At 45.0% G+C, this 26,225-nt stretch overlaps 1 protein-coding gene across 2 annotated transcripts in view; it reads right to left on the reverse strand.

Annotated features, from left to right (window-relative positions):
• Nucleotides 1–26,225, reverse strand: part of SLC6A9 (solute carrier family 6 member 9) — a 563,820-nt gene that overhangs the window by 441,655 nt on the left and 95,940 nt on the right. The window contains exon 2 of one of the 2 annotated variants that reach the window (XM_085602774.1): nt 18,744–18,892. The exons of the other annotated variant lie outside the window; for it this stretch is intronic. The gene's annotated coding sequence lies outside the window, so the exon portion shown is untranslated. The remainder of the gene's footprint in view (nt 1–18,743; nt 18,893–26,225) is intronic. 2 annotated transcript variants of the gene reach the window in all.

The raw sequence follows: 26,225 nt of genomic DNA on the forward strand, positions 1-26,225 counted from the left end.
TTCACACACGTTATAGTTAGGAATTAGCATTTAAAAAACCTTGCAAATTCACTTAAAAAACCAGAGGTTTCACACATGTTATAGTTAGCTGGACATTTCACTCATAAAAAACCAATGAAATTCCCCCGTTATAGTTACTGCAGGCAACTATAACTCACGCGACCACAATCCTCTGCTGATGACGTCAGATATTACATCACTGATGACATATGTGTCTTTCTGAAAAATAAATATTTGTAATATATGTATAGCTAAAGATTAATGGAAGAAGACATGGGTAAATAAGTGTCTAAATACAGTATTAGCATCAGCAGAGGATTACGGTCGCGTGAGTTATAGTTGCCTGCAGTAACTATAACGGGGGAATTTCATTGGTTTTTTATGAGTGAAATGTCCAGCTAACTATAACATGTGTGAAACCTATGGTTTTTTAAGTGAATATATATATATATATATATATATATATATATATATATATATATATATATATTGCCTACTGGCGGTCGCCAGTAGGTAGTTATAGTTAGGACCCTCTTTCCATAGGAAAACCGTAACATTCTATTTGGAATAACTTTGGCGCCGGTCGACGAATCCTCGCGACTAACTAACTAATGGGGCGCTACGCTCCGCTCCTACCCTGAAAGTCTCAGGGGGATTCGTCAAGCGGGGGCTGAGATAAAAGGGGGGTCCCAAAACGCGTTTTTCCCATGCATTTTTCCATAGGACCTTTAGTCCGAGCTACAGCCCGAACAGCTGAACTGAATTACTTGAAATTTGGCAGAGAGGTAGTCCTCAGGTCAAGGAAGTGCCTTTTGTAGGTTTGGTGTAAATCTGTTCAGTAGATTCTGAGAAAATAGCCTTTAAATCAATATATATATCTGAGCCAGCGTACGGTGCGCTTACGGTGCGCTTACCGTACGCGTACGGTGGCGTGCACGAGCGCGATTCTGATTGGCCCTTAGATCTTAGTAAACATTCGAATCGGTCGAAACCAGGAAGCGGCGGCCGCCATTTTCTCTCTCGCACTCTGACAGGGGGTTGAAAAACAAAGTGCAAATCATGTAAAGGGGCTGTTTACACAGCTCCCAAGCACCTAGCCATGTCGAGGGAGTCCCCAACGATCCCCCAAGTGAAAAAAGGCAATTTTAATTTTTTCGAAAATTTCGCCGATTACGCTTACCGTACGCGTACGGTAAGAAATTATAATTAAAAAAAAAAATATCCACATTCTCCCCACCCCGTGTGCAAAAGGTGCCCGAAGGGCACCTTTTGTGCATGACTCATCAGAGATAAACAAAACATATATTTTACCTGTCACAACGATGCTCATCATATGACCTCCATGTGCGCACGGTGCGCGAAGCGCATCGTGTGTCCATGGCCCATCTAGCGTAACGTGGGCACACGGTGCGCGAAGCGCACCGCGTGCGCACCGTGCGCACACGGAACGAACTGCGTTAAGTGGGCGCGCACGCCACAAATGGCGTAAAGTAACTTAGCATTTAAAAAACCGTACAAATTCACTGAAAAAACCATAGGTTTCACACACGTTATAGTTAGGAATTAGCATTTAAAAAACCTTGCAAATTCACTGAAAAAAACCATAGGTTTCACACATGTTATAGTTAGCTGTACATTTCACTCGTAAAAAAACCAATGAAATTCCCCCGTTATAATTAGTGCAGGCAACTATAACTCACGCGACCACAATCCTCTGCTGATGCTAATACTGTATTTAGACACTTATTTGCCCATGTCTTCTTCCATTAAATTTTAGCTATACATATATTACAAATATTTTTTTTTCATAAAGACACATATGTCATCAGCAGAAGATTGCGGTCGCGTGAGTTATAGTTGCCTGCACTAACTATAACGGGGGAATTTCATTGGTTTTTTACGAGTGAAATGTACAGCTAACTATAACATGTGTGAAACCTATGGTTTTTTCAGTGAATATATATATATATATATCTCAGCAAAGGTTAGAGAAGTAACAGAGGTGTGGGTGTAGAAAGCAACAGGAAGTTGGGTGGGAATAAAATTAAAATAATGTTAGTGGGGGAGCAGAAGAAAAGAGGCACACGAGTAAGAGACCAACATGGAGCGTGGGGGAAATAGGGATTTTGAGGGGGAGAAGCACACGAGAGTGAGAGGGCAGCACACAAGGAAGAGAGCAACATGTAGCACAAAGGCAGGTATTTTGTGGGGGAGGGGGATAAGCACAAGAGGGAGAGAGCTAGAAAACCTATGCACTCTCATTGACGGTTTAGCAAAAAAAGGTTAACACATTTTCCTGAAAGTGAGCAGTAGAGGGATACAAGTCAGCCAATTAAAAGGATGGTAAGGAGGATATGTTCAAGGGAGGGACAAACACAAGAAGAGGAAGTAAGAGGAAAGAAAGCCATTAAGAAGCAAGCAATGAGAGTGGCAGCAATGTCAACCAATGAAAGCAGCTTTCAGGCTCCACGCCCACAGAAGGTTTTTGGGAAAGTCCACAAAAGGTTTTTCACAACCAGATAGCTACAAACTGCGCTGTTGAAACAATAAGACACGTGTCAGAAAATCACCGCCATCTGTCACCCGGTGACAAGGAGATCAAAATGTTTGCTGAACCGTTAAAGAGGTGTGGCTCGTAACAGTAGTCCAAACACTAGTTCACCTGAAACCACAACCCGGTGGATTCTCGGTCAAAGGCTTTTGAGTATCAGGGTCATTTGTTACTGGGTAACGTTGTGCACATGCAGCTTCCTGTTTAAGTGCTACAGTACACAAATCAAATAATACGTCATGCAATAACAAAGCATATTATTTATATGGTCTGCCTGCCAGGCATTCTGTTGAACAACAGCGTTTTATACCTGGTTTAATGAGTCACAGCGCAGTAAATCTATTCAGATACAGAAGTGCAGCTTCCACACATTTTCATACGTATAAAACTTGAGGTGAGGGGTGTGTGGGGTAGAGTGTTTGAAGATTTTTTGTACACGAGGGAAGTTTCCAATGTTCTCAATAGGTGAAGTTTTCGAAGCCTTCCTGTTTACAAATCACAGGTAATTTTCAGCAGTGGCTCTTGTGCTACAGCGGAGGATCGTGTTCCCCCCAACCTCCCACTGAGAGCCAGCTGAGGGAAAGGGGAACAATAAAATGATAATAAATTGGTTTTTATAATCATTTCATTTTTTCCTATTTCCCTTTGGAGCAGGGGTCTCCAACCGGTTGATCGTGAGCTATCGGTAGGTCAGCAAGGCCCCGCAAGTAGATCGCGCCAGTAGCGTTGCAATTTAGTAGCCCATTAACATTGTTAGAATATTTTGGCCTTATTTTTGATGGAGACGTTGCCCACCCTCACCAAAGGAATTACTATGTTTCAACTTGGTAGAAGTTGGGAAAAGATACAAGGTTGAATTATGGCAGTTGCTGCTGCCTAAATAATCACTTTTTTCATGAATTAATTTTGAGTACTTGGCAGAATGCGGTGTGCAAAGCACTATTTGACTTCGAGTGCTAATGATCCCAGTGCGCAAAAGGCTGTACATGGTCTCAGATGCTGCTGACTGCTTCTTACTTAAAGATTGCTATATATATATATAAACATCTTTTATTTTTTAAATGAAACGTTGCTTTATTTCAAACATTCTATGAATCATTTAAATGTAATGATTACATTTCATCATTGAAATAAAGGAGCATTTAATTTTTTTCAAATAAATAGCAGCATCTATGTGAGCACAGTCGAAACCCGGGGCACATAAAACATTTTTATTTATTTAGGTTTTAAAACGAAGTGAAACGCTGCCTTTTTTAATGACTACATTTAATCGTTGAAATGTAGCAGTTTAATTTTTTATTTTTTTTTTAAATGGGAGTTGAGATACAGACAGTAATGACTGAGAAAATGTGGTGCATTTTTAATTTTTATTTCTTTGGAATGTTATAAATGGCCAATAACTTCTCTTACTTCCGACTTGGGAATCGCGGTCTCCAAGTAGCTGGTATCCAGCAGTTAATTAAGCCTCTGGATAGCAGCTATATAGCTATGCTCATTCACACTGACTCGAAACTGATGATCATCAGGGAGGCAGCAAGAATCAAAACTTAGTTGGTGTCTCTCGGAAAATTGTGCGAATTGTTTGGCCTTTAGTAGCTCACGACGATTTCCACTGATCAGAAGAAGCTCTCACTACAGAAAAGATTGGAGATCCTGGCTCTAGGGCCAGCCAAGTCTGTGCAGGGCAGGGTTTGGCTCTCGACACAGCCAGCAAGGGAGGAGTAGTGCACGCTGTAAGTGCGCATGACGGTTTGGTCGGCCATCTTAGGCTGGCCAAACCGTCATGCCCACTTAGGTGTTTCCAACCCAGCTGTGTTGCTCAGCCAGGTTGGAGAAATAGTACAGACTCCCAGGCACTGTCTGAGTGGCAAACCAAGCCACTCAGACCAGTCCTGGTGCTGCGCTCATGCCACTGAGAGTAGCGCCAGGATTGGGTGGGGAGCCTGTGCTTGTGTCCCAGGGACTGCTGGGAACCCATCAGGAGAGAAGAAGAGCACCGAGGCGGCCGGCAGGGTCGGAACAGGTACGTTAAAAAAAATTATTTCCCTAATCCCCCGTCCCTCCCACCCCCTTGAGATTTGAGGTGGCTACCACTGGTAATTTTTACATATTGCCGAATGACGTTAACTCTAAGCAAACCCATCCAGTGTGGAAAAGTGATATCGAATTTTCAAGTTTACCTTTTCAACAGAAATTTTTTGCTGAGGTACTGATTTTTACATAAACGTGGGAGAAACCTAACACTTTGGAGGTTTGTAAAATTACAAAAAAAATTCTAGTACTTCTCCAAGGTTGGAGACCGAGAGGTAGAGAAGTTGGGCTTCGGCGCATGGAAGTCTTTTCTGTTTGTTCATGGGTGAGAGGACAGCAGGAAAGAATGTCAAAACTTAACACTTATGCCACATTTATGCCAACCTACCTCTGTTGCCTCCCAGGGCTTCCATGGAAGAACTTTCCTGAGTGAATCATAAGCAGGGTCCTTCATCTACAATGATCTGAAGGCATGGAAACACCAAAGGAAAAGTCTGAACTAACTAAATGTGTGCAGCCCAAACATGACCTAGCAGTGAGTGGTACCCGGGCAGTGGCATCCAGCTGTGGCACAAGGAGATTCTGGAATGCTGGAAATCCCTTGGGTTAGAAATCAGACACAAAACTATTTGATTGCAGTTCAAATAAACTGTTTGACATCAAAGCATCTCCACCTGGTGAAGGTAGTGCCTATTGGCGCAGACAAAGTCTTCCCAACTCACTGAAAATTACTCTTGCACCTTTCCAAGAGCCTCGTTTGGATACTGCAGAGTCTCCAAAATCACCACCATTGACCTTGGCAACATTCAGTTTGCATCTTCAGGTTTTCACTTCATATTTCACAATGTTACTTACGGGGATTGGAGCGCAGCACCTGAGAGATGACCTTCGGGCTTCTTCAACGCCATCCACCATCGAAAACCCCGGATCCTTACGTTCGACCATCATCAGGGATTTCCTCAGATGCTCACTCAGATCCCAGGTGTCCAGACCACTTTGCCACAAGTGCCTTCTACCCTGCAGGAGGGTCCCACCAGATCAGTGCACCAATCGGAATCACTAAGAAATGTCTTTGGACGGGGAGGGTACTGTGAGGGGTGTGTATGGCCTGGTAGCTGCCAACTGAGCCACTTCCTTCAGTTCATACCTGTGCAGCCCTCTGTTGACATGTCTAGTAGCCTTATCAATATAATTGATTTTACCCAACGGAACTTTCTGTAGACTATATCAACAATACCCAGGTACCGCGGAACACTGAGTTACCCCGTTGACTTTAATAGTAGCCTTCTCAAGCTTATCTTTAGATTAGGGGCTGTAACTAACTGCCTGTTTACACGGTTCCCCTGTCCCTCTTCAAATCTTTTTCTTACTAATTTTTATCAATTCATGAGTTACAATGAACAAAGTTCAGATGAATTAATTAGTAATGGTTGTCCACGTAAGATAAGAACCGTTTTTTCCCGGTTTGAATCAAGCATTTGTGATATTCTACTTTTCATAATGTCACTATATTTTCACCACATTTTTATCCAAATAGAAAAAGAATATAAACAATAATGTTTCTTTATTTGTATTGAAATTGCATTTGTACATTGCTTGGTACACCATTGTGAGGCACTGAAGTACATTATTCGACATGTACTACCCTGCGCCTTTGGTGAGTGCTTGGTTGGAAGGGTGATGTACTTGCTGTGGGCCTATGTTTGGCTCTTATTCATTTGCAGTTGTTACTGTTTCAGCTGCATTGATGGTTATCAGCTTACGATCCACAGGTAGCGAGGGCTAGGTGTGTTTTATGTCATCTGACCCTCATTTTGCCTATATTCCTCATACCAATCTGGTGCAACAGGGAATGCACACTCATTCTTCACCACAAAACTTCTAAAGACTTCTCAAAGTTGATCCATCTTAAATTGCTAAACAAATCAAGTAGCTTTGTGTGAGCTAGGCCTGTGCGGTGAACTCCGCTACGTTCATTGAGTTTGCAGAGTTTTTTCCTTTCCTGCCAACATTGAGTTGGCGAGCGCAAGTGAGGAAAATCTAATGCTGACCACCTGCCAGCAAGATTTCTCAATGTGGGCGGTCACGACATCTTGCGTTGAGAAACCATCCGTTCGTGTAGAGGAAGCTGCCGCTCGAGTAGAACATCTACTCGAGCAGCATAAAGAAGCAGCGCCCTCTTGTGCTGCGCATGGTGCCGACCGCACTGATTTTCAAGCAGAGGACAAACACCCGGCGCTAAAAATAAGCACGAATGGTGAGACCTTACGCACTCCGCTGCTTGTGGAACTCCACGTATCGCTGCTGAGTTTTTTGGTCACTTTGTGAAGTTCCACATAGGGGAACTTCATGAATTCCGCCCAGGCCTAGTGTGATCATCACACCAGAGAGGGCACATAGAGAACCTTCTCCTGTTCTAAGGAGGCCAGAACCTTTCTATGGAGGCCAGCAAAAAAAGATGGCAACCCTAGTTTGGTCACACGCGCCTCAAAGGCAGTAGAAGATCCAGCTACAAACAGAGCTGAAAATGCATGCTTTGCAGTCCATCACACGCAAGAAACCTTCAGGATTGGTCATTCCCATCACCAACTCCCAGTTGCAAGTAAGTTGAGGCAGGATGAATTTAAAATTGCAGCAGCAAAACAACTATACAGTTCACAAAATATGAGGATTTATACAACACATTGGCTTGCAATGGGGCCGCTAATGCATGACCATGCGCCTTGTCCGACAAAGTTATCTTGAAGCAACGCAACCAATTTCAGTGACCAATAGGAAGGTAGATTGAACAACACCAGCAGTGCTGCTTGGTTGAAACTTTGAAGAAGGATAATGCACTTAGAGCACATGTTTGGTTGGAATAAGGTGTATTTCTAAAGGTTGCATTTATTATCCTGTGAAAACCGTGTGTATTGAAGAGCTAGAATGTTAGGAGTAACACAAATGCATTTCAAATCCAGTGCACCAATGCTTCATATTTTTCCAGAGATGGAATGAAAGATGAGGCATTGTTGGTAGTGGTACCCGCCCTCCATTTTGTGCCTTCTGGTCCAGCCTTTACATTTTTACCAAGTGATCTCAACATCTTCGAGCTACTTAGGTGCCCACAATGTTGTTCCCACCACAGAATACTAGGTCAGCGGTCAGGAAGCAGAGTCCTGCTACCTACCGGGGTTCATAATGAAAGGTGGGAGGGGGCTGCTGTCCCCAATCATGCTGTGAGAGATGGACAGTGGGTGGCAGCTGATTCCTGCTGCTTTGCACAGGCCTTCTTATGTCTCCTCCTGGGAGTGAGGTCTGACAACCACCTCAGCAAGTGCATGCAGTTCTCCGTAACTGGCATCCTTCACAGCCCATTTACAGGGTATGGCGTGATTGTTCCAACGTGTGGCACGCAGAAGGCAGAGAGTGGTGTGCATGGCATTCTCTGCCAGAAGATACTGCATGGTGGGCAGCGTTGTATTCCCTGCATCAGGGTAAACTCCATTCTCAATTTTATGTGCTTTTTATAGTCCCTGTGGCCTGTGCTTGAGGATGTTTCACCCTTGCCTGGGTTCTGGGCTGCAATATAAACACAGTCTACAGTCCTGCCTGAAACGGAGGACTGATCATAAGTGGTTTGCTGCCAGGTCAGCCCTGTAAAAAATAAAAAAATACCCCGCAATAGCCAAAACTGTCTCTTGAAATCTGGCAGGTGTCTGGGGGTGAGTGGTCGAAAAGTTTCAGCGCTCCGTCCATCATCTTGTGTTTGCTATGTTCACCCTAAGTTTGCAGGGTATGCCCAGACATGGGTCCCTTGCTCCCTGTGCCACTGGATTCAAGCTACCCTGACTGATGAGGGGGTGTTACCCCAAAACCGGTCCCAGGATGCTTGTTTCTGGTCCAGCGAGGACCTGGCTTGACAGTTTGGGCTGGACCTTCCCATGAGGAGCAGGGTGAAGGCTGATTTGCATATGCTGGGTCTGAACTGGGGTGGTATAGTGAGCAAAAGAACAATGGATTAAACCCAGATCTTTTGACTAGCGGGGAGTGGTTGAAATGTTTCAGCACTCCGCCCATCATCTTTTTAGGTCTCGCGCCTAGCGTTGCAGTGGGTAACGTTGCTCGCGCAGCGCGAGACCTCTTGTAAGGGGTTTAGAAAGCTACCCACACGCTCGTGCATGTGGTTTTGCTTTCCCCGTCTGGCATTGGCAATTTAAACGGCACGTGAATGTCCCGTTTTTGAAACGCCCATTCCTGGCAGTGGCCAGCACGTGCAGCAGCGTGCATTCGCCTTGCTGTCGCTGCCGCCGCCCCCCCCGCTCCTCTGTGGTGCACGCGCACCACTAGTTGTTGACAATAGCGATCACAACACGATCGCTTTCAGTGGCGCTTGTTTTCTTTACTTTTGGTATTATCGCGGCACCCGCGCTTTACTTTTGATGTTATAAGTAAAGCGCGGGTGCCACAATTATACCAAAAGTAAAGAAATATAAAAAAACATGTATTTCTTTACTTTTGCTATAATCGCGGCGCTCGAGCTTTACTTTTAACATTAAAAGTAAAGCGCGGGTGCTGCGATTATACCAAAAGTAAAGAAATAGATTTTTTTTCTATTTTTTTACTTTTGGTATAATCGCGGCACCCGCGCTTTACTTTTAACATTAAAAGTAAAGCGCGGGTGCTGCGATTATGCTAAAAGTAAAGAAATAGAAAAAACATCCATTTCTTTACTTTTGGTATAATCGCGGCACCCGCGCTTTACTTTTAACATTAAAAGTAAAGCGTCGGTGCCGCGATGCTTGTTGAGCTGTGCAATAAACCCTGCTTGCATTTTAGAGGGAGAACTGCAATACTGTACTTCACAGAAGGCACAGTCATAGCCACTGCCTGATATTAGAGGGTGCGCTGATGTACAGTACTTTCAATATTGCAGACGAAACCGAATAAGTGGGCATGTATTCGAGAAAGAGGACTTTAATAGATTGTGCATGTTGGTGAAGAAGAAAAGTGTTTTAGTTGATGCCAGCATTTCTAAGGGACGGCCAGAGAGCGCGCATTTGAAAGATGCCCTCGTTAGAATTGTTCCCGCATTTCAAGAGCATCTAACAGCTGCGCCATTCTTTTGCCTGCGTTTCAAAGAACGCTGCAATTAAGGAAAACGTGAACACAATCCCGGCACAGTATCCCTCAAGAGACGAATGTGCATAACGGAAAGTTGGTAGGTCGTTTCCCAGTTTCAAAGCGGTGCGGCGTGTCCTGTTAATGGTATCAAGGCAGCTCGCGCAGGAAGTTCTGAGACCCCCAGTCATGAGAGAGATTGTCAGATGGCAGGTTGGCGCGTCCCAACAGCCTAGCCTTTCATTGGTTGCAGTTGTGCACACCTGTCATAGCTGGAGTGTTTACACGAGCTCCAATAGACTAGCCAGCGACATGCGCAGAATATCTGCACCACTGCTGGAAGCGAGGGCTCCTCCGGCCCGGAGAACGCCGGGGACACTGTGGCACACATGCCATTAGACCCGAGTCATGCAGGCGACTCCAGATTTTGAAGCACAAAATGGCCTTATTTTGGCTGTCTGCCCCTGAAGTAGCATCTCCTTCAATAGACGTCAATGGGAGAAATACATTTTCTCGATTTTTTTTTTTTTTTTTAAATCTCCCACTTTCCTCCTCCAAAATGTTGCCATGCATGCTGTGGCAGTACTCACTCAGCGGCTGCCCTCCACCCCGAGCCGGGCACAGAATATCCGGGCACTCCTCGTGCGTGAAGCATGAACACAGTGGGTGGGCGGGCTCAAGATGACGGACACTGGGGTTTGCTCCACAGGCTGCAGTTTCACTTAACGAAGGGCGAATCTAGTTCAGAGCTCCCTGTTCCAATGTGTTCCTTTGCTACTTGGCCTTTACTCTTGGGTTCTAGTGCTCGGTATATCCCGGGTGACACACTTTTATAACTACTATTCGTTTAGCGGACAACTTCGCCAATGCTAAGTGTAGCAGCCTCTTTTACTTAGCATACATAAGGGTTAAAATACCAGCAATTTAGGTTACCAATCATGTGTGTGATACGTTGTCTTGCATTAGTGCCTGGAGAAGAGAAACTACACAGATCATAGTACAAATCCAACCCGGGCTAAAGTTTCCTGGGGCAAATTCCAGTTGACTAGTTACAAATGGTTTCTACTGAATCCAGCTCTCTATGAAAGACAAGCATTTGGCAATGCAATAAGTCTCGCATTTACGCAAGTTTGAGCTATTGGCATTGTAAATGACAATGCCTTTTATTTCTTTTTTGGTTTTTAAAACCAAAATAAAAGGCATTGTCATTTACAATGCCAATAGCTTAAACTCGCGTAAATGTGAGACCTATTGCATTGCAAATGCTTGTTATGTTTGTAGTGGTTGCACCAATACACCTCTTTGTGGCAATCTGTAGCCTCCCTCTTTGTGCTCTGTCGGGACCTTGAGGACACCATGGGACACCTCCTCTCACTCCGGATGCCTGCACAGCCTCTCAAATAAACATTTGTGTTGACTGTATGTTGCCCCACTTCACCGTAGAATAGGTGGCCATAACGGATTGCCTCGAAATAAGCATTTCAAGCGCAGCCCACATTTCCTCCAGTTGGTTATACATACTGGGCCTCTAGAGGAAGCCTGGTGTAGATTTGATCTTGAACTCAGCAGACGCTCTACAGCGAAGCTCAAACAAGGCATTGACTGTGACTCCATATTGCCAATGCCTCATCAGGACCACGCCCCAGGCACAGGAAGAACGGTTGTTGATGTCTTTTATGTGCAACTGAAGCGAGTGGTTAGCACAAGCAAAGAAAGAAGCTGCTCCAACCCGCTGGATAAACAAAAGTCCTAGATGACAGAGGCCGATGAGAAGGACAATGGAAGAAAGTGAACAAAAGATGGCGACTCTCCCACTTTTATGCTACTGCATGGAGGTGTGTCCTGTTGCCTGAGGTTGGCCGTCCTGGTTGTGGTATCATTTGAACACTCGTTGCGCAATGCAGGGAGGTGGAAATTTGAAGGTCCGGTGATCCCTAGCTTTAAATCAGCTTTCACGCCCAGCTCAAGGTGGGGGCCAGCTGCCTCAGTGGATTCCTCAATCTAGACTGCACCACACAACTATGAAATCTTGTCAGCCTAACAATGTCTGCCTACCCCCGCCCCCCACACTGACCACTTCATTCCTCAGCGGCCCAGTTAACCAGACATCTGAGTGATGCTGCCCAGCTTCCTTGGCCAAACGACCAATGCTTTTCTGTTTGGGGTTTGACTCCCGGATACTCTTTGGGGTGATGGATTTGCTGAGTATGGAAGGGTCACTCCAACACAGGCTCAAGACCCCCGAGCTATCGTGCATGAGCCCAGAGCTGTGGAGAAACTAGGATAAAGGGAAGATGATCATGGCCCAGAATGATTCACCCTCTCCGCCCCTAGAACCAACCGACTGAGAGCCAGAGTAAGGTGGACATGCTCAGTGGATACAAAGACAATAGTCTTTGTAGCCCCGTCTCATAGCCCAATTCTGCCATTAAATCTCTATGTTAAAGTCAATATATCCTTGAGACTATTTTGTGGCGAGTTATAGAGTCATGAATAGGGCGTGATTTATGGTTGGTGTAGCGGACTAGAACTAGCGAATTCCAGATCTTTTTAGATTTTGCTTTGGAATCACATTTTTTCTTTATTTGTGCTTTTTCTCAGTAAATTTCAAAGTTTTTTTGTTTTCTTCAAAGAAACATTAGGGTTTGGATTAAAGTCCACTGCACATGCGTCCAGCCCCCGCCACCCAGGACCTTTCCTCCTCGGTGATTCAACATTTGGAAACCAAAGTTACATCAAATTACACTAGCACGGAAAATATCTATTAAAAGCATTACGATGCTCCCGATTTTCACTCAAAAACCCAACTTGTGTAGAACTTCGTGACTTTTGTGTATTTTGCATTGATTGATTGATTTGAGAGCAATATTCGAAGCGCACTAGAGACAAACTTTAATTCACACACCCTGTCTGCAATATAACTTTCGTATGTTGCACTGAACTTCCACAAAGTGACTATTCACACAGAAATGCACAATTAAGGTTTCATGGAGTATTTTGTAGAAACCACAACATTGTAATGATTACCACTTCTTTTTATAAATCTTTTTGGACAGATGTCTGTATTAGCCGAATTGAGTGATTTCTTTAGCACGTGTACATTTTTTTTAAACTTTTTTTTAAATGTATCTTTATAAAAAATAACTTCTACAAAGAAAAGGCAAAACACGAATGATGCTATTGTAACAATACGCAAATTAGAAATCTTAAGTAAATAAAATAAATTATATAGCTTAAGTGAAGAATTATTTATCAAAGTAAAAATGCTAATGGGACAAGTTAGAAGAAAAATAAAAGTAATATAGAAATGTCCTCATTATACTTCAATAAACCCAGATTTATTTCCTATCTTGGGTGCGAGGGACAACTCAAAACTCACAATGTCTATCAGCACTTTTAACAATTCGGCTTTAGATGGGGATTGTGTGTTTATTCACATTTAGACTACCGCATTCTTGCTAATATACCAGCCACAAAAAAAAAATCTCTTCTGTTTCATTGCCATAAGAATCCGTAAGGGTGCAAGTTCTCACACTGTGGTATAAAGATGCTTTATTTTTTTGCGTGAATGGGGTCACATCCCATCAAAAGCTTGCAAATAAACTCCCTCATTACCTCAAATCGGGTATCAGCTTGTCTTCTTTGGAATATATGCCATTTGGCGTGGCTAGCCGTACACCTGATGTAACCTCCTTAAGGGATGAGACATAACATGTGATCCATCTATTATGATAGATTGTTCCAGGGTGGAATTGCGTGTAGATGTACCGGCCCCTCTCTACATTGAGAATGGATAGGCGAGGAATGTGAATAGGTCACATTGGTGAATAGGACAGGTAGAAGGGTGAAGGATGCTCCGGTTTGTATCCTTCTGCGGCAGTGGTACAACAGGTGGCCTATTGGAGTTTTCCCTTAGAAACAGAAGGGCAAGTTGAAGGACTGCATAGCGGGTGCCTCGCTCTCCGTGTAGAAAGAGTACGACTGAATGTTGCTTAGTGGAAGGGAGAGTGTACCTTAAGTTGCCAGTAATACATTGTTATAGGAGGACGAGTCAAATATAGGTTGCTAGGTAGCAGAGATATTACCTGGAGGAAGAGGAATATTATTAAGAGGCTGATGTTTCACATACATTGCCGTGCATCCCTGCTGAATGGCCTTTCAGGAAAGCCTCACCTCCAAGGGTGGGTGGATCACAGGGATAGCCAACATTTGCAGAAGGTGGACATAAGGCCTAAATTAGGCAACGGGGGTGTTCCTTTAGGTAATCCTGGTCGCAAAACCTATCCAAATGATAAATTTGCTTACGATGGCTTCCAGTTGGTAGAATGTTCAACAGGCATTGTGAAGCACTGTGTCAAAAGGTGGTTGGCATTGTGCGAAGGTACCAGGAATCTCAAACAAGGGGTTCCTATTCGTTCGTCAGTCATTTTAGAGGAACACCATTCTCCTGGAAGACAAGGCATGGCTAACCTTACATCTAGGTTCCTTTAGGAGCAGCTTAACGGCCCGCCCTGAAAACTCCTGTGGGTACTAAGTTTTAACAATTATTTCACGTGCACTCACTTTCCACTACCTTGGTCCTGAAGAAGCGCAAATGACCGTTTTGGCGACAAATGCGCGAAACATGTTGACTTTACACATGGGCACAGTGTGCCATTGGGACAACACCATTTGGATGGGTTTTTACTCTGGCAAGGGTTTAGCAAAAGCCAATCTCTTTCTCTGAAGATTCCCCTGCCAGTTTTAACTGAATATGATGCACTCACTTTCAATTCCCACATAGGACCCTTACCCCACACACCCTCATGCATCATCCGGCATTATCAAAAGATCTCCGCCAAAGTGACCCTACGGGGGACCCGTAGGGGATTGCAGCGCCGGCCCTACGAGGAGCAACGCCCGATGATGAAGCATGACACCTTGCGGGGTGTGTGAGGGCAACAAGAGGCAAGATTTTCTTCCTCTCTAGAATGGGTCCATCCCAACCTAGGATCCTGCTTCTTCTTTTTCCCTTCTTTCCTCTTTTTCAGGCATACAGGTGACTTTTTGCACCTTGCCACAGGAACAGTGCCCAATTTTCTGTCTAAATACCCTTACATCTATGCCTATCCAAGAAGGCGGCCTCTCGGCCTCTCTAGTGTTTACTGCCTAAAGTTTCCAATCTAATCCAATATGGTGCCACTCTTCTCCTGGGATATAATTTTTGTCTAGATCACATAAGAAGAGGTTTGGGCTGGAGAAGAGTCCATCGCAACACATTAGTTCCCTGAATTTTGGATGCATACATCATTCATTTTGTTACCTTTAAGTTGCTGTTTTTTACTCCATTTTCCTGTAGCAGGATTTCTCTAGATTATCTTTTCTTGGAGTTTTTATGCGGGGATCTTTCTCAACCTTGATTTCACAGTGGCTTTGGTGCCTTGATTTTCGACCTCAGTATCACCTATTCAATTCAAGTAAGCATTACCCTGACTGCCAAGATTTCTTTACACTTTGTAATTGTAATTGTCATTTGTAGAGCGCATAATCACCATCAGGTCTCTAAGCACTGTGAGAGGGAGCCCTACCCTAGCATGTGGAGGGGGTGCAGATAGTTAGGTTGTGCCCCAGGCTTCCGCAAAGTGGAGTGTTTTTAACTTCTTCCTAAATGGGAGGAGGGCATGCTCCTTACTCAGATTCTCCGGCAGCTTGTTCCATTGCACAGGGATTGAGGTTGAGAAGGCTCTGCCTCCTTTAGAGGTCATGCTAAAGCGGGGGCAGGCAAGCAGGCCGGCCTCCGAAGACCGAAGTATCCTGCTAGGAGTGTAGGTTGCTAAGCGTTCTTTAATGTACGATGGGGCTTGGCCATAAATGGCTATGTGCGCGATGCAAAGGCCCCTAAACCTAGTTCTCTGCCTGATAGGGAACCAGTGCAGCTGGCGTAGGAGGGGGTAGCGTGGGCCCTCCTGGGTAGTCTGCAAATTAGTCTGGCAGCATCATTCATGATGACCTGTAATCTGGTAAGCAACCTTTCTGGGAGGCCGATGTACGGGGATTTCCCGTAGTCCAGTCATGACACTATCAAGGCTGATACTGCCGTTCTGAGTGTTGCAAATGTGAGAGGGGGGCCAAGTTTCCGTAGCTGTCTAAGCAGGCCAACACTTGTTGCTAATATGGCCGATACCTGCTGGGGCATAGACAGCTTGGCATCGATTTTGATGCCCATGCTTTTTACGGCCTGGGCTGGTACAGGGTTAGCGCCCAGCTCTTGTGGCCAATAGAGGTCACTCCAGGGGGTTAGAGTCTGTGGTGATGGCAATACCTCAGTCTTCTCAGGATTGATTTTGAGGGAATTGGCCATCATCCAATTAACTGTATATCTTAGAATGTTTTGCATTCGGGAGTATGCAGCCTGGGAGTTGTCTATCTGGATAATGATTTGGGTGTTGTCAGCGTAGTTATAGATCTGACACTCCATAAGATTCAGTGCGGCTATCAGGGGCTGGAGGTAGGCGTTGAATAGGAGAGGTGACAAAGCCGAGCCCTGTGGCACCCCGCACAAGAGTTTGCCGGAATCAGACATATGGTCACCCAGCTGTACTCTCTGTGATCGGTCAGTGAGGAAGTTATTTTAGTATGTTTCTCCCTGGTCAGGCGGTAAGGTCATGATTGGTAAGCATAGTTTTTGGTCCTTAGCGGCCTGCACCATGGAACTCCAGGGGCAGTTACAGCCGGTCGGTAGGCTGAAAGGGTGTGGGGGCCAGGGAGTCACTCTTTCCAGTAGGCTGGTCAGTCAACCCAGCACGCTCATGCGCACCAGGGCGCAAGGATGCAGAATTGCCTTGCTCTGTTATGGAGTTAAGGCTCAGGGCGTAGGGGGGACCAGGGGGAGATATCCGTCCGATAAACTGGACCCCCTACGCAATCTTACTCCAGTGGAGTCTTTGTAGTTACCGGGATCTGGGACTGCCAGTCACTGACCTTGCCGTAGGCTCTAGCAGGGATACGCAGAAAGTAAAGTATATCATGGTTTAGATTACGGTAGGAATGGCTATGTATTAGAAACATGTTAAGGTTAGCCAAGTAACATCTTGTACCTATCAATGTAACTGGACTTTCTGTGTAATTGTACACAATGTAAATAATAAGTTTAATGGTTTTTTATTTTGTAATAAAATATTGCCAGGGTTTACTACTCCGAATCCAAAAGAGTGTGGTTTGAAGTGCTTGCCTTGGAGGGGGGAGGGAGTCCACATCCAAGGGCGGTCTTGGGTCTAAAGTGAAAGGGGGACTTAGGCAGTAACAGGCCATAGTGTTTTCAGACATTAACCGGCTCTGATGGATCAGAAAGAGATGTGTGGAGATCCACAGAAGATCCAACAGATGAATCCTCCTGAAACTCTGCCTTGTCTGAAGGCTGATACCCTGCGACGATGTCGGATGAGAGTGAGAATAGATGAGCGAGGTTCCTACCAAGGGTGATTCCGGTACACACATTCACACTCTAAGTCATGTTCTGGGCCACCTTTAGAATTTCCACAAATACATAGCTGCATTCCTGGTAGGTGGGGATGGCTTACCTAGGAGTGCGGGCATCTTTGACTTCTCTTGTCTAGTAAGGCAAAAACCTTAACATTTCGGTGTACAGATAGCAGGTCTATGTTTTTCAATTTTACATGACTATGAGAAGTGTACTAAGAAAGTACAACCTTGCTTCCGGATGACCAGTTCCTGATCCAGGACGTCCCTGGGCAGGACATCCTGGAATTGGAAAGGGTGGATGAGAAGGTTGTACCCTTTGTCAGTAACCAAAGGGTGTTGCAGAAGCAGCAGCATGAAAACACAGAAACATCAAGAGTGCAGGGGATAGACCGTGGTCAGGCTGTTGCGACTGTGGGAGAGCCAAAGGTGGGTCAGCCCGGATGGGACTCTTTGTGTGTTGTGAGGGGCTAAAAGCAGGACACAGCATGTATGGCTTCTGAGCAGCAATGCTGCCGCCCCTTGTGTACCTGCGCAGGTACGGGGGATAGTAAGAGTAGGACGCTGCTTACTCTGCATTATTTAAAAAGAAATCCTTACTTTAACATTGTAGAAAAATTCCATAAATGCACTTATTTAGAAAGGGCTACCTGATTTCGATAAGTTTTTTACCATAAACTGTAATGAGTAATGCAGATATAAATTGGGACTAGCATGCTAATGGTCCAGGATCTCCATAGCAGAAAAGTGGATCTTTTGCACTCTGATGCAGGCATACAACTGTTCCCTAATTATAAAATCAGTGTTAAATACACGGAATACCACTCTCCATACACTTAGTACAATTATTTCCACGTTCTAACTTTCTTCAAATATCGGCCTCTGTCCACACTCTCAGAATAGGATTATTCTGGGCATTTTTTAAATTCTAATAGATCAATCCCTATCCCTCAAAACCTGAGGTTGCATACCATTATGGAGGGCATGTGAAGGTACAATAACAGATGAGATTATTAACAACTGTAAAATTAGATTTGAGCATGAGTGAACAGTTGCACATATAGAGATCAAGGAAACGATGACATTGCATTAAGAACAATCGTTCACCTAGAAAACGCGAGAGCGGCTCATATATCAGGTACGTTTGTTTAATTTCGACTCCAGAAAAGCTCTGTAACTCATCCAATGTAAATTATAAGAAAAATCAGGAAAGAAGTTAGAATGAAAATAAAATTGCTCAGGCAGATCCGCAATCATTCCATGTTTGTATATTTAAGTCAAATAAATATCAATATATTTATAAATATTTTAATCCATTGAACACCTATTCTGATGCTGAAATTGGGTCTGAATTGCTTCTGGATCTAGACATGGTCTTAAACTCTTGTGTATTATTAGAAGAAAGCCTAATAGATCTTCAATAAATACTATCTGCTATATTTCAGATCATTATTTTAAAGTTTGGTCCTAACTAAGGGATAACGAGAATAAAGTGTTCAACTGTAACTCATTAACCAAGTAGAGTGGAGCAGATGTGACCCACACACTCATGTCAATTGCTTTCGACTTCTATTCTCTGTTCGCGGGGCAAGAGCCAACCTACCTGGCCCACGGTCAGTACCCGGCACGCTCCATCCAATTTAACGAGTGCGTCTTGCTGGGAGGAAGGCGCCTCAGTGGTAGGCGGGAGCCAATATTCACCATGGCTGGGACACGCCCATAACATGCCTCGCTGCCTTAGATGGACAGTATCTGTGGGACAAGATACAAACAGAAGATAGCGCAGCTGTTTGTTAGGAGCGGTCAGCGCTGAAGACCCAATGAAAATTGCATCACTTTCTACAGTGTACAACACCAGTTCAATGAAACATAAGTGCCTATTTCGGTTTGTTATATGATGTTAGTTGCTTAGAAAATTATGCCATTGTGAAGTATTTGCAATATGTCAAGGTAACATCAATATGTAAAATTTACCTTGGTGATGAAAATGGTGTCAGTCTAAAACCTGATTGTGTTCCAACAAAATCTGCAATTTTTCCTTGTTTAATGTATTTTACCAGTAAATCCCCAAATACAATTTGCAAGGAGTCTAAAGTACAAGCACTACTATGTCCTAGCTGAATCAATGGAAACATAGTAAGTCTCCTTTTACCATTTTAGCTTATTTTGCCCTGAAATATCTTTTCCTACCAGAAATGACTGGAAGTTATTTCTGAGGGGATGAAAGGTGGTCAGGATTCTGCCTCCTCATGTAAAATAGAAAGGGTTAGGGGCTCTCAGGTCCAAGAAAAAGTACTGCGATCGCCTGGATGGTCAAGGACAAAGGACAACGAGGTGGAATGACTTGTTGTGGGCTGTCAGGGCATCCATCAACCAAGTGTTTTGTCTCTCACACTTATGTGTGTAGGGCGCCACTCTGGCCAGGGTCAGAGTTAGAGTTATGACCACAATAGGGCTTGATGACCTGAGGGAGTATGAGAGGGCCTTGGAGCGCGAACCCCTGGCCAAATGTTGCTGTCCTTCTGGCTAGCAGGAGTAGGTGAAATCTGGAACTTTAAAGATGGTGTAGTTTCTGCTCAGGTTGCCATCCTTGGTTGCTCTTCCACTTCCTTTCTCACTCATGAGGTGTATTTAGCATCAGAAGGCAGTATCCCTGCATTAAAAGGATGTGTGGTTACAGTCCCGGTCACCAAATCCACTTTTTACCAATTTGGCATAATTTTACTCATTTGACAGCATCTCTGCCTAGCACATATTGCCATATGGACAACCAGGCCTTCACTAATTAACCCCTTTGTGGGGTGCTGTCCCTCTGGCTAGGTTGGATTGCCTATAACACAGACCATCCAGATAGCTCCCTGCGTCTTTCCCAGCCCTACCATAATTGAAACCATGAAAAACAAGCATTTACAATGTAATGGTCTCAGCATTGTTAAAGTTAGAGCTATTGGCATTGCTCATGACATTATTTTTGTTTATGTTTTTGTTTTTAAAACATTTAAAGAAACGGCATTTTTATTTACAATGTCAATCGCTTAATCACTCTCAAATGCGAGACCTATTGCATTTGCACCCACACACAGAGCCCCACACACAAAGCCACCCACACACGAGGCGCACCTCATAGGCCTTCGGTAGGAAGTGGCGCGTTTCCTTCCTTAGGGAAAATAACGGAGTTGGACGATGGTAGCAAAATATATACGGACAATCTTACCTAAAATGTTAGTCTTAGTCATTTAAGCAGTTGGTGGACGGGGATGACGCCATGAACACCACCATCTTTCTCCGAGGTCAAGCAGAAATGCCTCGGAGAAACGCAGCGTCATTTTCGGATTCTGGCGTGTTTTTCTTTCTCTCCTCTTCCCATTGGCTGGAATGTTTACATTCCAGTGGAGAGAAAGAAACTAAAAAACACGCCCCCGAATCCGAAAAAGACGGGGCTTAAATGGACAGACGCCCCTCTCCTCCAATGGCTGGCCTCCGTTTAGGAAGCCAGCCAATGGAGAAGAAGGCGGGTTCAAGCCCCACTACTGAAAAACGTTAAATCTCGCCAAGCGAGACTGTGCAAGCGCAGCCTTCGCTAGTCGAGACCTAACAACACAGGCCCTACATAGTAAATTATAACCGCTAGCAAATTTCAGCTAGATTTTGCATGCCTGTTTCTAGCACCTCTTCCATCACATTGCTAGGCACTGAGCCACAATACAGCATCACATGGTCACTCAAGAATGCACAACACCAAAAGGCCCCCCACATAGAATCACAACAAACAAAAACACCCTGACAACAGTACACTCCGCTATGGTGTACTTGTCCAAAGAGAAAATATTTTGCACTACACAGCAGGGTATGACGCGCTGTATAAAATGGACAACAATATACAATACTCTACCCCTAAAGTGGACTATACTTATGAGGTGATAAAACCACATGAGGAAATATTGTTACTTCACATTAGGGTTATACTACCCTGGATGGTAGGTTTACAGCTTCCACTGGAGAACTGTGTGCAGCTGTGTGTTTACCGCGCATTAAAACCATACGCCTTCCTGTTTCTGACCACTCTTTCCCTTGCAAATTGCTCTAGGTAATACCTGCAGGGATATACAGAGGGACAAACAAACACCAGGTCTGAACACAGACCTCACTCAACTCAGAATCAAAAATCAGACGCAAGCACCATTTGTGCCAGAGTTTAGAATTACAACTTGATGCCGAATGAGCCAGCTGTAAGTGCCCGTGTCTCCAATCCTGGCTTCTACTAGTCCCAATATCTCACCTTTCAAGAAGGGCTTGGGGACTGCCAGTAGTCACCCGCTGTTCCTCATCAGTGGCATACAACTTGATTGGCCAGATTGCCCCATGTCACTGGTACAACAGTTTTCAAGTAAGTTCTTGGCTTTCCTAATGCAAGTTGATTTTATCCTACGGATTCACCTGAAATGAGGCAGGACAACAACTCCCTGTATGTAAAATATCTATTAATGAATGCCCCATTCTGGAAACTGGTGACATGGAGTCATCTGATCACAGCGACAGAAGGGACACTGACAACTCTGGTGCCAGGTTCCCCATTGCACTTCCCCTTGAGGGAGGATGTCTTTGGCCTAGGAATGAATGGGCATGTCAGAGCTACATTTTTGCTTCATGGACTTTACTCCTTGTTGAGCGAAGAAGCTTGTGAGAATGAATGTCTTGGTGTCAGACAATCATTCACTGACTCTACCCATTCAATGATGCAATGATATATGTATATGAACAATGGGTAGAACGTAGAAGATTTTCCTGAGTTTTCTCAATTTGGTAGATGTTGCTGTTTATGAATTATCTCAAGAAAGAGAACTAACCCATCTTTGTGTAACCAGCCGCCACAGAAGCAGGGCAGAATGCAAAGAGTTGTGGCCTTCTTCTTGCGGACCTACTTCACAACAATACCCTTAGTTTTCTATTTCTTTACAGTTGTCCTGACATACCCGGACATGCCCCCCTCGCAACCATTACCCATCCCCCACTTCGGTCGTTGGTTGTGTCCATGTAGCGCTGACACTGTCCGGAGCCTGTTTCCAGTTCTTGTTGCAGGTGAGGTGTCAAGGACCCCAGAAGACCTACAGGAGTGATTAAAGCAAGCACAGATGGCCCATTGGCCGCCTGTCAGATGTGTAGATCCAAGTTATGGAGGAAACCAAAAGCCTGTTGATGCAAGAATGTTTTAGGGATTTTCTGCAAATCATACAAGGTGGAGAAGGGGGTGTTCCAGAGGAAGGAGCTCTGAAGACCTGCCCTTCAGGCCCCAAAATGTTTGCACGTCACCTTGTGAACTGAAAGTTGGATTTGGCTGACATCAGGTCTGGGGTTGGACCTTATGACATCCTTTGTGTGAAACGGTAGGGGGAACACTTGGCCATGAAAGGCCTTACCTATGAGGCACTGCATTCTAAATTCAACTTCTTAATTTCGCCAGGAGCCATTGGCTCACAATCAGTGCGGGGATGAGATATGGTCTGGGTGCTTCGAGCCAAGGACAGAGCGTGCCGTGCGATTCTGCTCTCGTAGGAGCTTCACCCCTTGGCCAGACTTTCTCAGTTCCCACTATATGTTCTCTGGATTGCCCCCTGGTCCTTCTTTAGGGTCTCTCCTGCGTCCCTCCCCCGGTCAGTGACTCGTCCTATCCAGGTGTAGCCAGGGAAACGAGATTTATTTCGGTGACTTCAGAATTACAGATTTAAAATACAATGCCCCTAGCACAAACGGATCCTAAAAACTGGACAGGTGTCACGCAACAAACCTCCATCGAATCTTTCCAAAAGTTCATTGGTCTCGAGTCACTTCTAGGTTCGTGTTTCCAGGTATTATGGAGGGAGGTGAGAACCTCAAAACCTCAAAAGAGGAGATGAGGCAAAGGCTATTCCTGCAGCAGGACAAAAACCCATATTGTTTATGAGTAATTCATGTCTTTTGATTCAATCTGCAGAGTTACATCGCATGCAGGTTGTTCTCAAAGTACCATTTATTTTATCAGGTACCTGAGAAGAGTCACAAATATTTTGCATCTCTTTGCAAGGTCTACTATATTGATCCCAACAATGCCTCCTAAGGAGGCACCTATATAGTAAATATGTTCTATTTGCAGGGGTCCAATAGGGTGAACACAGAGTAAACCTGACACTAAGCAGCAGTTCTAAGACAGAGTGGGAGGCCAGCCCCAAGCTCCACACCATTGTATCACAAGAGGTGTGTACATGCAGGCAGGGCGTTAAGTGGGATGAAAAAACTGGGGGAGGGGGGTCTCTCAAAGGGGCGTGGCCAATGTCATTAAGGGTGTGGCTTAAAACACGTAAGCTACAAATCTGTGCTTAGCGTAGTGTGCCGCCCGACTTGCATTTTGTGTTTCTGTCATTGCATCCAGATATACAATACAACAAGTAACAATACACCTACAAGAAGTCAGGACTATTGGCTTTGTCAATGGTTGTTAGTTGCAAAAGATAAATGAGCAGCAACTGTGGCTTGTGTATAATATTGAAAAAGATTCCCCTAAAAGCCCTGGTGACATGAAGACAATGTTGCTGCTCCTGAGTTTCAAAAAGAGAAGGGAATCCAGAAAGAATATGACTCTCTTTAAAGAATTTCCCGCCCTCTACAACGCTAACCTGGCATGACGTCATGGCGTAACTTCTCCCCTAGTGAGAAGTGAGCAGTGTGAGCACGCGCACATGATGTGCCTGCTGTATATGTAGTCCAGAAAAAAATGGACCGCCTGTGCCAGGGCACAAAACTGAGCCCGCTAGAGACCCGTTTCAAGGCCCCCTTTAAAAAACTGCCCACCCGGCCCACTTAAAGCCCTGCGTGCAGGCTTGTTTTCTGCCGAGTACCAAAGTGTACACAAACTATTTTACTCAAGGAGGTTAGGAAGGGACGTGCTATTTAATGTTGTTTCTGTGCTTCAATGAAAAACAAAAGCATCGTTATAGAACGACTTGTTGGTTATGTCTGCTCAATCGGCCTGTTTGATTTTGGGATGGCCTTGGTGAAATTGACCATTCCGCTGCGATGCATAATTTAGTTAATGGCGTCACACCAGTTGCTCCATTTTGCTACATAAATTTGAACTTTCCTACCTGTAGTACAGTTTATGCATTAGAATGAACTACCACTATCCTGTTTCACTGTGGGCCTTTGTAGAACAATATTTTTGGGGGGAGTTTTATATAGCGCAAACTCGACCCGAAGGTATCAGAGCGCTTTACATGAGCACCAGTTATTATAACAGATGGACACATTAATTTTGTTAGGCACGGGAGATTAAGTGATTTGCCCCGAATCACAGGATGCTAGGCGCCCTAGCGAGACTCGAACCTGGTTCCTCAGCTTCGAGGTCGACCGCTCTAGCCATTAGACCACAACCTCTCCCAAACTATTAATGCTGCTGCTAGCATTCTCCCCCCACCCCCAGGGCACAGCAGAATGCAAGGCTGCCACATTGAATCCCTGCTCCCGTTTAGCAAAATTGCCGATGGCTTATTTTCTTAAATTTCTTAATTTCATGAATGACTGGAATTGCACACCTGCTGTGCCAACTACCAATGATTGTTCACTGAAACTCCTCAATGGCTTATCCCATTAGCACTGATGCAGTAACACCCTAACACTGTCTTCAAGGCACGCGTTCGACCAGGGAGCTCTCCACTAGCCTCTAAGGGGGGGGGGGGGGGTATTTCCTTGCCTCCTCCAGTGGGCTAAAGCAATAATCTCTATTGGTCTAACTGGCAGCTGACTGGGATAGGAGAGTTGCCCCAATGACCTCCCTAATAAATCAAAGATTGCTAAATTGATAGGATGGCAGAGTAACCTTTTCCCCAGTCGTGGGCCTAGAACTGGCTCAGTTGGCATCTTTTTAGAATGCCATCCGTCACTGCATGCTGGCCTCTACACTCCATCTCACGGCCTCTGCACTTATTGGTTGGGCTCTTCGCTTTCTGAAAGACTCTGACCACAGCTCACTCTACCCGCTTCTTCACTCGTTTCTCTTTAGAACTTGTTGATACCATTGGGCACTGGCGTAACGAATCTTGAGGGCCCCCCCCCTGTAAGGTACGTGGAGTGGCCCCCTCCGGACTCAATCACGAGCTCTCGGGCCAGAGTACTGTGCTGAGGGGGCCCCCTGGAGCTTTCCCCACCCACACCGCGGGGACTGCAGGAGCCTGTGTTACGTCACAGCCTTTGGGAATCATCTACATCATTCCACCTATAACCGCATACCCTGATACTGATTTGTCCACAAACGTTGCTTCTGAATGCAGGTCTGAAGAGTTGACCTAGCTGCAACCCTTCGTGGAAACTGTCTGGGCCTCCAAAAAATGGCTGATTGCATTCTTTCTTCCTCGTTCTACTGTAACTTGCTGCTGCCTCTGTCGTTCATAGACCCGAAGGGCCCGAGAGGCATGACCAGTAGTCCGAAACATGTAGAAATATAATTAAAGAGAGAACCACTGCTTTCAAGGCTTTTTACCTCTGATGATGAAGAGGCATCCAAGCTGCAGGTACTTGTAGATGGCCTTCTTGATTTCAGGAACGCGAGGGTTTGCCAGCAGTCTCGGTTATATGACACACCTAGGCATGCAGGGCCAGGCTAGCCATTCTGTCATGCTAGTATTATCTCAGTGGGCTGTAGGCTGGGGGGGGGATGCTAGTTTTTAGGTCTCGCCTAGGCAGCGTGCATGCGCAACCCTAGGAGGGCCTTTAGCCATCGGTCCGCTCCTTTTCAAGCACACTCGTGCTTGTGCTGGCATCCACCCTGCAGGAGCGAGCAGCGACGCACGTTTTAATTGAAAACATATGGGTTTGGCGCCGCCGCTGCTCGCTCCCACAAGGCGGAGGCCAGCACAAGCACGAGAGTGCTTTAATACAGCTGCTGCTTGTTTGCGTTCCAGCAGTAGTCATTCACAGTGATTAAACACAGCGCGGGCCGCGCTTTTTTTTTTCATTCGCCCCTCACTCTCTTTCTCTTTCACTCGTACTCTCTCTTTCGCTCTCTCTCTTTATTGTCGCAGGTCGCATGTCGCACAGAGACAGCAATTTGTCATAC

Source organism: Triturus cristatus, chromosome 4_2 (assembly GCF_964204655.1).
Source record: "Triturus cristatus chromosome 4_2, aTriCri1.1, whole genome shotgun sequence".
Lineage (NCBI taxonomy): Eukaryota > Metazoa > Chordata > Amphibia > Caudata > Salamandridae > Triturus > Triturus cristatus.